Source organism: Passer montanus, unplaced genomic scaffold, assembly GCF_014805655.1.
Source record: "Passer montanus isolate IOZ18808 unplaced genomic scaffold, ASM1480565v1 scaffold98, whole genome shotgun sequence".
In the NCBI taxonomy this organism is placed as follows: Eukaryota; Metazoa; Chordata; class Aves; order Passeriformes; family Passeridae; genus Passer; species Passer montanus.
In genome coordinates this window covers 1,978,278-1,990,995 of record NW_024375256.1, presented here as the reverse complement: position 1 = coordinate 1,990,995, position 12,718 = coordinate 1,978,278, and positions in this window count along the sequence as shown.

The window sequence follows — 12,718 nt, the reverse complement described above, 5'->3', positions numbered from 1 at the left end:
AAGGAATAAAATCATTATATTTTTCACTAAATTCTCACAAACCCCCTAATTTCCTGGAAGCAGAGGGGTTATCACCACCCTAATCCAGCGAGGATCTCCACTAAGGCACAGTTCAACACCCACTGATTTATCCCAAACATCCACCACGTGCCATGGAATTGCAGGATGGATCCTTTGCTGGGAACATCCACCTACACTTGAACCTGGGATCAGGGAAAAACAGCCCCGGAGCACAGAGGGAAGAGCTGGGAAAGTTATTTTGAGCTTGCAGACAATGCTCACCATGAGCAGCACTTTGTTTTTCTGTTTGTTCTGAAAACATTGTGTTTCCAGCTCGGTGTTTATGTGCAGGAAGGGGAACAGAAACCCCAGAGGCACCGGGGATGGGACAATTGCAATTCCCAGATGTGGGAGCTCTGCCGAGTTCCCTGGCGCTGCAAACGGGCTCGGAAGCTTCCCTGCTGCTCCTGGGGCTTCAACCTCAAAGAGACATCAGTGTGTGAAAACACGTCCCCTCCTGGTGTCTACAGGTCAACAATTCCTCTGGGTCCAGATCTCACAGCACTTTTTAGGGAGGCTTTGAAATGAAAAAGCTGCATGTTTAGGAAATTAACCCTTAAAGGCTTCACCTGCTGAGGGAAGTGAGAAGTTTTTCACCTCCCGCACACCCAGCTCCACTCACCCCCTTTTGGTGCTTCATCATTCGTGGTTATTTCCATAAGTTCAGAGATTCTCTGAGCTCAGATTGCTTTCTCACCCCTTTATTTTCCATGTTTCTGGTGCAGTTTGGGATGTGGGGTCATTTGGAGCTGGCTCCCACGTGGGGCAGGACATTGCCTGGTGTGAGTTCTCTGATCTCTTGAACTCCCCAGTCCAGCTTCTCACGGGGGATGTGAGAAAGGAGGATGGGGGGACAACCAAAGCTCTGCTTTGAAAATGCAGAGCACAACAGGAGCGTGAAACAGGGCAGGAATTCCTCTGGGAATTCAGCCCTGCTCCACTATTGAGGATTGCTGTGTCCACAATGGTGACTTCAGGGATGAGTCTTCCTCAGAAGGACGAGGGTAAAGACGAGACTGAATACCTGAGAGCACCAGCCTGCCCTAAAACATCAATTTAAAACTCCAGCACTGACTTAGGTGAGCTCTTTCCACAAGCTTCCCATCACCCAGGATGGGACAGGCCACTCCACGTTCCCACAGTCTCACCAACATCTGCACACAGCTGGCAGACAGCTGTGGCTGCGGGCTGGGGCACACACACACACGGAGCTCCCACGCCCAGCTGTCCCACGCTTGTTTTCTGTGGTGTCTCAGGTTTGGTCCCTGCTTTGTTTGGAGGAACATGAGCTGCACTTTGGCTGTGTTTGCACATTTCGTGCTCTGAAGTCGTCCTGTGCTGTTGTCTCTGGCAGCCCCTCTCCAGCCCTGACCTATACAAAGCCCACGTGGTTCGACTTTGTTATTTTTTTATAGTCTGGAATATGCTCATTCAACAGGATGGTAAATCCAGCTGTATCAGCAAAGTAAAGAATAACAGGCATGAGAGCCTCAGAAAAGGCTCAAAAGCTTTTTCCCACAAGTCTTCTTTGTGCTCTAACACTTGATTTATTTTTCCCTTGTTAATGCTTTCTGAAGCCAGTAGCAAGGAAGGAATTAATGCCACAGATTAAGCAGGAGGACATGCTGACAGCACAGGAACTAAATCAACCAAAAAAACATTGCAATGGTTGGAATTGCTGGTGTTGGAGAGTTCTGCCTCTGTCTGTATGGAAAGGGGAGGATAAAGATAAGCCCTGCACACAGAGAGAGCTGTGGGGCTGCTGATGGCGAGTGTTTTATAGAATCATGGAATGGTTTTGTTGGAAGAGATCTTAAAAACCATCCCATCCCTCCCCCTGCCATGGCAGGGACACCTTCCACTATCCCAGATTGCTCCAAGCCCTGTCCAGCCTGGCCTTGGGCACTGCCAGGGATGGAGAGTCAAGTGATGCTGGTGGATTCACCTCAGTGGGAATGGGGAGCACTGCCAGGGAACAGAAACTCACAGCAGTGACACCTGGGAACACAGGGGTGTCAGAGAAATTCAGCAGAGCCAGGGCTCAGAGTGCCCTGGGACATGCCAGCATGCCCAGGAAAAATTATTTTCTTTCACTGCTGTGTGGTGAAAAACCCAGAAAATCATGGAATCATTAAGCAGGCCTTTAAGATCATCAAAGCAGCACTGCATTCACTGCCAGCCATGTCCCCAGGTGCCACATCTACATGGTTTTTACACAGTTACAGGTGTAAAGACTCCAACACTGCCCAGGGCAGTCTGTACCAGTCTGTACCTGACCCTTTCCAGGAAAAAATGTCCCCAATATCCAATCTAAACCACCCCTGGCAAATCCTGAGGCCATTTCCTCTCATCTTGTTGCTGGAAGCAGCTTCATGCAGGAAAACTTCGCAAAATGAATCAAAATAACCTTTGGTGCAATTTTCCTCCTCCACAGAGATAAAATAGGGAGAAATCCACCCAAATTGTGCCCTCCAGGCTGTGGTGGCAGCCAGAGTTGCTCATCTCCAAAGGCAAATCCAGCTGAGGGACAAAGGTTGTCCATAACCAGGGCTCGCTTTGAAAAATTCGGGAATTCTTGTTTTTCCTCCCGGCTGTGCTGAGAGTCCAGCAGAGGCCCCTCATTCCCTGCTTATGCCGGAGAGCTGGAGCTGGCCTGGGAGCTGGCAGGTGCCTGCTGCTCCATTCAAGGCTCATTTATAACCAGGAGCTGATAACATCTCCCAGCCATTGAATTGGCTTCCTGGATTTTCTGTTTGGAAATCGGTGCTTTAATATCTGGAGAACAGAGGAAGCCAAGGAAGGCAGAGGCTTCCCTTGAGGGAAGTACAAAGCGTGGCTCTATCCAGATACAGGTCCCAAGGGACATCCATCTAAATCCATCAGCAAAGTGCCAGGCTTGAGGCCAAAAATTCCCTGTGAAGCTGTGAAAGCCCTTACTTTTGCCATTCCAGTAGGATTTCCTTGGGGTTTCTGCACTATTTGAGAGAAAAATCGGAGCAAATAAATAAGAATGTTGGAGCAAAGGAGTCTGAGACTCTCCCCTCTCTGATCTCTGTTTTAACTGGTTATGGGTTGGGGGAAAAACAGAATTTCTGATTTGTGTAAAGCAGACCCTGTCTCTGACTGTGCTGGGATCCTGCATGGAGCACCTTCTGTGCCAGAGCAGGGAGATTGTGGAATTGTTTCAGCTCTTCACCAGGAGCAGCTGCCACAAGAAGGGTTCTGCTCCCACTGTTCACTGGCTTATCCCCACCCTCAAAAGCACCCAAATCCCAAAATTCCTTCAGGGGAAGGCTCTGGTGGCTCAATCCCAGCTCACATCTGAGCAGGCACAGGAGGACGGGGCCCTTGGAGGAATGGCTGTCTCCATTCTGCTCCAGCCAAACTTCCTTGTGGAGCAGCCAGATTTCTCTGCACGTGTCACTGCCCTCCTTTGCTCGTCCTTTATCAGACACCAGGGGTTGCAGCAGGGCTTTGGTGCCGTGGTTTCATCAGAGCAGCTTTGGGGTGTTTTGGTGTGTCCGTGGTGTCACTGAGCTGTGACAGGATTCCCCAGCCCAGCACCGAAGCTGCTCCTGATTGAAACGCTCCAGCAGCTGCTCCCAAAGGCTCTGTCCAGCTCTTGTCACATTTTCCAGGACACTGACCCCCATCAATCGGCTCCAGCACCACAACAGCCATGAGAAAGCAGAAATCTTACACTGGCTTTATGTCTGTCCCGGATCTTCTTTAATTAGGCTGGTGAACCATTAATTAGGCTACCTAAGCTTCTTTAGAGATGCTTAATCTTCCTGGACAAGCAGTGCTGACAATATCAGGGATGGATCCAGCTGACACCAGCTGAAACTGCTTTTCCTTACCTGTCTCCAGCCTTGTTTTGCTCTATTCCCAATTTGCTGATGAACAAGTTTTGATATTTTTCCATTCATTTATTTCCCAAGCTGACCCAGAAGCACTTCAATGCCATTACACAGGTCCCTGGGCTCAGGGGTTTGTAGGGGCACAACTTGGGGCTCAAGTATCTCTGAATCCACTTTGAGATTTATAAAGAAATGATTCAGTGAACCTGAAAGTGAGTAAAAGGAAACCCTGGAAAATCAGGGGTGAGGAGTGAGAAGTGAGTCCTGGCCAGTGAGATCATATTGCTCAGGAAACAAACCAGCCAATAACACCTTAAAATCCATTGCCCTTGTGCAAAGGACCATTTTTTCCTCCCCAATATTCAAATTCGGAGTCTGATGCAACCCGGGCTGGAGTGGAGTCAGGCTGCAGTGGCTGCGGAGCCCCACGAGGTGTCAGCGCCAGTGCAGCCCCGCTGCTGCTGCTGCAACACCCGCCCCAGCCTTGCATCAGCTCCGAGCAGGGCTCGGCTTTCAGGGATGCGGATATAACAGCCTGGATTCGGGGGTGTGAATATCCCCGGGATTCAGGGATGTGGATATCCCCGGGATTCAGGGATGTGAATATCCCAGGTTCAGGCACAGCCCTGGATTCAGGGATGTGGATATCCCCGGGATTCAGGGATGTGGATATCCTGGCTCCGGGCACAGCCTGGATTCAGGGATGTGAATATCCCGGCTCCAGGCATAGCCTGCATTCAGGGATGTGGATATCCCAGCTCCGGGCACAGCCTACATTCAGGGATGCAGATATCCCAGCTCCGGGCACAGCCTTGGATTCAGGGATGTGGATATCCCCTGGATTCAGGGATGTGAATATCCCCTGGATTCAGGGATGTAGATATCCCAGCTCCAGGAGGCCAGCAGGGAAATGATTCCCAGTGAGAAAAGTATGTTCAGCTGGAGAAATCCTTTGTATTTCAGTTTCTCCAGCTTCAGGACATTCTCGGGAATTTAGCAGTGGAGAAAGTATTGCCACTATTAATCCCATTGTTCTGCTGAGTACGTGTCCAAGCACATTCGGGGACACCTCCTCTGCCATGAGGTGCCTGCACAGCCCAGGGCTGGTTTTTGGGATACACATCTGCAGAGAGCCCAGGGTGGTTTTTGGGATACACCACCTCCAGAGAGTCCAGGGTGTTTTTTGGGATACACCACCTCCAGAGAGCCCAGGGCTGTTTTTGGGATACACCATCTCCAGAAAGCCCAGGGCTGGTTTTTGGGATACACCACCTCCAGAGAGCCCAGGGCTGGTTTTGGGATACACCACCTCCAGAGAGCTCAGGGCTGGTTTTGGGATACACCACCTCCAGAGAGCCCAGGGCTGGTTTTTGGGATACACCACTTCCAGAGAGCCCAGGGCTGGTTTTTGGGATACACCACTTCCAGAGAGCCCAGGGCTGGTTTTTGGGATACACCATCTCCAGAAAGCCCAGGGTGTTTTTTGGGATACACCACCCCCAGAGCAGAGCCTGCAGTGGGTGCTGCACAGGACTCACCACAATCCTCAGCACTGTTTGCCCTCAGAAAGCAGATACAAATTCACTTAAAGATAACCTTAAATGCTGTATGGACATCCAGTTATCTTACAGCAAACACTCAGTTCCCAGCACAAACCCTTCCTCACAGGGCTGAGAATGTTTTAGAGACGTTTCCCTTAGATGGGGAAGGAAATGCTGGGGGGAGATGAAATCAGCAGTGAGACACAGCCAGGCTAGGGCAGGGCTTAGTGTCCTGCTGGCTTTTGTTACAATCCAGGAAAAAATGCCCTTATCCAGGTGTTCTCCAACACCAATTTCCTCTGTCACTTGCTGAGGAAGCCTTGGGAACCTGGGCTCAGTGGCTTACCTGTGTTCAGGGGAGTGATCTCATGGCAGGGAGGGTGAGGAGGATTTCTTATATTTTATCAGAAAAAGGTTTCATTTAAACATCACAGAAAATCAATGAGTTCCAGTACAGTGAGACATGAGGAGAGACTGATTGTGGAATTTTCAGAGCTGTGTCTAAGCCCCAGTCAAAGAGGGTTGGAGGGAATCAAGCTGTCCTGTGGAAAGGGTGGATCTGGATCACTTCTCCCTGTTCTGCCATGCCCAGCTGAGGAGGTAAATGTTTGATTTTTACCTCCCTTAGCCCTGACAACAGTGCCACTGATGCCATTAATTCTGGTTTAGCTCCACAGAAACCCACTGACGCTGGCCTGATGGGTGGGCAGGTTTCCCCACATCTGACTGGCATTGCTTTTCCCGGTGGTGCTGTGGCAGCCTTTGGGATCAGATGGATTTCCTGCCCTACCTGCTGCTGTCAGGGCTCTTGACAAGGTTTTACCAGTCAGGGCAAGGCTGGGGAGGATTTGGTGAGTTCTGCTCCAGTTCAGTCTGGTTCCCCGAGCCCCTCAGTAGAGATAACTCCTTACATCTCTTATCTTGCTCAGCATTTACCCTCAGCAAACGATGACCCTGGCAAGATTCCTTGTGGTTTTGCAAAAGGAAAGAAAATATTTGTTCATTCTCAGCAGCTTAAGAAGGTACAAGTGGGTGTGTTAACCACTCTGTGAGCAGGAATGTTCTCCTAAAGCATTAACCTGCAGGAGGAGGAGCTGCTCTGGTGGGGTCAGTGCAGGAGACATGGGAGAGCTCTTCCCCATGGTTAAAATTACGTTAATTTCCTTTCTCACTGTTCCCTGTGAACCCCCAGAATCTCATCAGAACCTCTAAGGATGGGTGGCAATTTAGGGACCGTGAAATGTAAATAAAACTTTGCTTTTCCTTCCAGCAAGACACGGAGTGTCATCTACAGAGCCCCCCACCTCCTCCCAACCCTGCTCCTGCATGACTGCCCGCATGGATTCAAACTGCAGCAATTTAGATTTTAAAAGATGACATCACATCCACTCCTGAACAGGTCTCAGGGCGTTTTTACAGACATGATGTAACAGATGATTGTCCCATATCTCTCTATCACTGACTCAGGTTTTGAAGAAAAGGCCTAATTTTAACCTGCAGCCTCAGTTAAGTGTTTCCATCCTGTTCTCTCTGAAAATAACCACCTTGGTTTCCTGATCTGAGATGTCATTTCTGTTGCTAGAGAAGACAGAGTCACACAGGAAGGCCAGCCCCAGGTGTCAGGGACACGTCACAGCTGGGGTTTCTGTGTGCCTGCATGGAAAGCAGGGGGTCATGATGACCACGTGAACACCAGCCTGACCCACCACACTCCATCCATCCCACTGATGAGGCAGGTGGGAATTAGATCCCAACATTGCAAAACCAATATTTACTCAGCTCCCTGCTGGGCAGCTCTACCTGGCTTTTCTTGGAGTGCAAACGGGGTTTCTATGGTGGCTCCTGGCACCCAGCACAGCTTCACTCTTCCCACAGGGTAAACTGGCACATTTTGGGGAGAAGCAGCCCGGGAGGAACTGGGATTGGCATTGGGATTAGGATTGGCACTGGGATTGGAATGGTGGCCGAGTCCCTGGGGCTGGTGGGCTGCAGGGTGTCCATGAAGGGTTGTTCCTCTCCCAGGCTGTCCCCACAGCAGCCAGCAGGAGTGGGGGGTTACACTCCCATGGAAGAGTCCCAGAATATTCTGAGTTGGAGGGAATCAGAAGGATCATTGAAGTCCAGCCCCTGGATTTTATACAGCTGCTTTTCCCTACAGTTTCCCTGAGAGTCCAGGGCAGGCCCCTGGAAGAGGAGGACACGGGGAATGTGTTTGTGCACACCAGCTGCCCACTGCCCTCTTCATGGTGCTCTCATGGACAGGCACCTCCTGCTCACTTGTGGCCCTGGGGGGTGTCAGTCCATGAAAAAGGTTGGATATTTCAGGACACCATGACATCAAGGAGCTGCACAGCCCACACAGGGCAGTGAGTCCTTCCATGTGGCACTGCTGCCATGGGACATCCCTTGGAGAATCTCCAGGAAGGTTTCATCAGTGGGAATTGGTGAATATCACACAAACACATGAACCAGGGATGCTCTGAAGTGCAGAGCAGCTGTGAGGAGGGGCTGCAGCTCTGCCCAGGCACAGACTTGCCTGGAGAGGGCTCAGCTGGAGGCAGGCATGGGCTGGTGCTGGCCTCATTCCTCCCAAATCCCTCACCTTCATCCCCTGCAGCCCGAGGGAAGCAGGGTTTGAACAGGCCAGTGGATTTTTGCTGGGGAGAGGCAGTGAGTCAGGCCCAGCCAAAGCTCTGCCTGCACCCTCACAAATCCCTTCAGCCCCAGGTGAAAACCTGGCAACTTCACCCAGGTGCTGCAGGGAGCCTGGGCTGGCCTTGGAGCAGCTGTGGCCAGAGCTTTCCACTTCCCAAAGTGCTGCAATCCAAAGGTTGTGGCCCCGTGCTTGCCATCATCACCCTTTGGGGTTCTCTGTGCAGGAATTTCTTCCTCCTGCCCGCCACCAAACCACCAGCAGGGAATCTCCTCCTGACCTTCCTTTTCCTGTTTGTAGGATCAAATCCCTTTTTGGTTCCAGGCCAGTTTTCCTCTTTGTCTCTTCCCAGGCCCTGTTTCTGTCACACCTGGCTGGAGAAACCACCCCTGAGATCCTTTTTGTGTCCTTGTTGTGTTCTCAGTCTCCCCCACGTGCATCAGGGGGATGGATCCCCATCCCAGCAGGATTTAGGAACGAGCTGGAGCAGATCAGCCCTCAGTGATCCTTGCAGGGTCAGGCCTGGCGCCTGCGAGGCTGTGGCACACAAAGCAGCGTGTGCAGCTCCACAGAAAAGCTGGAATTCATTTAATAAAGCCAAGGAAAATCAAATGAAAGCCTCCTGCCCTGCCTAATCCCCTGCATGAATCAACAGAGCTGCAGCATCCAAAGGCTCCAGGCTGGAGCCTTTTTCCCAGTGGAGAGCAGGCCACAACAGGCAGCTGGGAAAGTCCAAGAGTTGCCATAAATTCTATTCCTGAGGGAATCTTCTGCAGCACAACTTACCTTTCCTGAGACAGCTCTGCACTCAGCAGCCTCGTGGCTCTAAGTCCCTTTCCTCAAAAAAAAAAAAAAAAAAAAAAGGAAGAAGAATGTGCAATTTTGGGGGAAAACAGGGCAGAGCCAACTGTTTCCTGCTGTTCTGTTCTGATGCAACAGTCCCTGAGGATGCTGCAAGCCCATGGCCAGAATGAGGAGAGTGTCAAAGTGCTTTTCAGGCTGATTTTTCTGTGTGGAGGGCAGGGGAGAAATCCAGATGGTATTTGGCCCACACAGCAAGAAGCAAATCCCAGGGAGAATATTTTGCAGGATTTGTGGGTTTATCTTGTTTGCCTTGGGTACAGGAGCTTCTCTGGGATTTGGTTTCATGAATAAGACAGACAAAAACCTGTTTAACCTTTGCTCAGCAGTGATAGCACCTGCTCAGAAATTCCACTGGGTACTAGGAAAAAGGCTAATTTTGCTTCAGTTTCTATTGATTTTAATTAAATGTGGAAGATGAAGAGAGAATGGTTTGAGGCTTGCAGGATTTCTAACTAGGTAATACCAGGCTTCTGCTTTTTCTAGAAAATATTAGAGGTACCTGAAGAAAACAAACATAAACAAGGGACAGAAGGATTTTCCATCCCCAAATGTTCCTCCTCAAGAAAAAATTGTGACCAGCAAGAGCAACTTTTGATTAATCAGAGGGTCTGGCATACACTGGGATTAACGTGGCTCTAATGATTTCCTCTGGGAGCTGGGATTTTGATTTTGAACCCGTTATTTCCTCTACCTGTGGAAGGACTCCCCAGCTAGCAGCCCGGAGCTGTCCATGCAGCTGCTCCCCCAGGATGCTGCTCTCCCCTGGAAGGGGCTGCCCAGAGCTGATTCCTGCTCTAATTGCACAGCCTGAGCCATCATGTGAGAGCTTCAACTCTGTACCTTGTGGGGAGCCGGTGCCTCTTGGAAAGCCTCTTTCAAACTCTCTCAGTGTGGATTATGGGGTTTTTATCCCTAATGCAAACCCAGTGCTGGCACAGGGATAAATCCCATCTAGGAGGAGCAAGGCTGTGGACAGACAGACAGACAGACAGACAGGAGACTGCAGCCACCAGCAGGGAGCTCAGCCCAGCATTCCCAGCCCTGCAATTCCTGCAGTGCACCATTCAAAGATCCAGCTGCTTCCAAACATGCAGGAAAAGCTGGGATAACCCCAGAACCTTCAGCTTCATCTTCCCCAGAAATATTCCATGGGCTGCTGGCTTTAGAGCCACCTTTAGGTGATACCAGGCTTCTGGTTTTTCTAGAAAATATTAAAGGTACGTTAAGGAAAAAAAAAAATAAAGGGAAAAGGGATTTTTCCAACCCTGAATGTTCTTGCTCAAGAAAAAATTGTGACCAGCAAGAGTGATTTTTGCCCTGGTGCCTTTTGGCTGCTTTTGGGAGCTGGGGCCAGCAGGAATCTTCTTCAGGTCCTCACAGGCTCCAGGAGTGTTTGGAATATTGTGCGCCACAGAGAGCCTGGCAGGGCTGAAATCCCAGTGAGTGAGCAGGAGCTTCACCCCCACCCTGCTCCTGGCACAGGCACCAGGGCCCCTCGAGACATTTCAATTGTCTTTTAGCTGAGCTGATGGCTTTTTTTGCTCCCAGATCCAACATGCAGCAGCTCAGCAGCACAAAGCTCCCGAATTCCTGAGGTGCCCAGACCTGATTTCTGTGCAGCCCAAGGGATGAGGCTCCCGCCCTGCAGCTCCTGCTGGTTACACAAGAGCAGAGGGGCAGCCCCTGCTTCTCTGGGCAAGTCAGAGCAGAAATGACCTCACTGAGATGCAGAGCCAGGCTCCTGGAGGTGTTGACCAAACCAGCCAGGAAATGGCTCCGAAGTGGAGCTCACCGCACTCCTGGAGTATTGCAACATCCCAGGGTTTGCTTGGGCTCGGGGCTCTGTGCCTTTCATTCCTCTCACTCATTTTGGGACGATTCTGGGCTGCTCTGGAGCTGTGGGATTTGTCACCTGGTGCTGTGACAGTCCCTGGGGAGGTCCCTGGTGGTGCTGGCACGATGCAGACACGTGGAGGGAAGTTAAAGCTCACCCATGGAGTTGGGTGAGCTTTAACCTCCAGCCCCAACCCTTCCATGATTCTGAAGGCAGGCAGCATGGCCAAATGCACTCCCACCCCCCAGGTGGCTCCTGTGGGTGTCCCTGTCACCCTGAGGGACACACACAGTGACAAGTGATGCCAACTCATGCAGAAAAACTGGGAGAGCAGGGTGGGATCCTGGAGCTGGACACGGCAGTGCTCCTGCCCTGCCTGCACAGGCAGGCAATCACTTCCAAAAGGAGGTGCTGGAAAAGCTCTTAATTAAAAAAAAATAATTATTTTCCCTACATAACGTGTCCATAACCTCCCTGTTCCCATCTCTTGGGCACTGTCCCTCACTCCTGCTGCCTCCCCAGCTCTTTGCTGGCTCCCACAGCTCCAGGTTCATGTGGATAATTGAGTTCAGCTCCCCCAAATCCAGGAACAGGCTCCCCAAGGCACAGATTGCACTGGCCTAAGGCAACAGGGACATTTGCCCAGCAAACCCTGCCTGCAAATTGGGGACAGGGTCCTGCATGGCCACCCCAGGACAGCGGCTGAAGGACACATTAATTAAATCAGGAAAGAGGCTCAGGCAACAGGAATTGCCATTTCTGTCTTCCCTGGTCTCTGATTTGATGGAGAGATCCAAATGTGGATTCATCTTTCCCGTTGTGCAGCTTGGATGAAGAGCAGGGGAATTTCCAGCATTTATTGTCCCAGCTGATTGAGACAGAGATTTCAGTCTGTTCTGGGAGGATGAGCAAGGCCTTTCTCAGTGGGGGAAACTGAGGCACAGCCAGGAACAACAGAGCCAGGTGGTTTCCGTGGATTTCCAGGTCCCTCCTGCCCACCCTGCTGCTTCCTGTGCCATCCATTCCCAGCTGGGAATTGCAGTCCAGGACAGGCAGGGAATTTGCATCTCCAGGAATTATGCAGGGGGAAAAACCATATAGGGATCTCTGAAAAATCCCTGTTCATTTCAAGGTCTGGAATGAGGGAGTTGAATAGATCCTTTTGCTAAAGATCTCTAACACCCATTTTTCCAAAAATCCTGTGCTGTTGAGCTCTGACACCTAGAAAATAAATTAATTAAACAAAAAATAAATCTCCAGCAAAATCAGCTGGAGAGACACCTTTATTTCATGGCTTTGCAGGTTAAAATCAGCAACTCTTTAAAAAATGGTTAAAAACCTCTTCAGGCAGTTCCATTGCCTCAATGTTAAAGGAACAATTTTGTTACTGGGTGTTATTTTGCTGCAAGGAAGTTTGTCAACATCAATTCTCCTTGTCTCCAGTTTCCCTCATACCTGGAGCTCGCTTTCACTGCATGAATTTATTTCCTCCGAGGATCCCTTTATTAGTTCCAGCCACAATTGCCTGTCAGCTCCTTGTTTTGATTTATCCGTGCACCCTTGAAGCTGTTCCCGGCCCGTGTCACACCCCACCCTGCAGTGGCTTCTTCCCAACCCAAACAGATTTAGGGCCTTTCATCTTCCACACAAATCTTCAAAGGAACAGCAGTTTTATGGGTTTTGCAATTCCCTCCAGTGCTGGGACATTGCCACCTGCTGCTCCAAGGGCTCGCCCTTCCTTGGTGGCGTTCCCTGTGCTCTCCACAGCCCTCCCACACAGGAGCTCCTGGGTTTGGGGAGAAAAATATCCTGGCTTGGGTCTGAGGGTGGGAAAATGTCAGCCTTGCTCCCTGTGTGTTTTCCAGAGGGATGTGTTCCCATGGCTGCCCTCTCCCAGGACAAACCC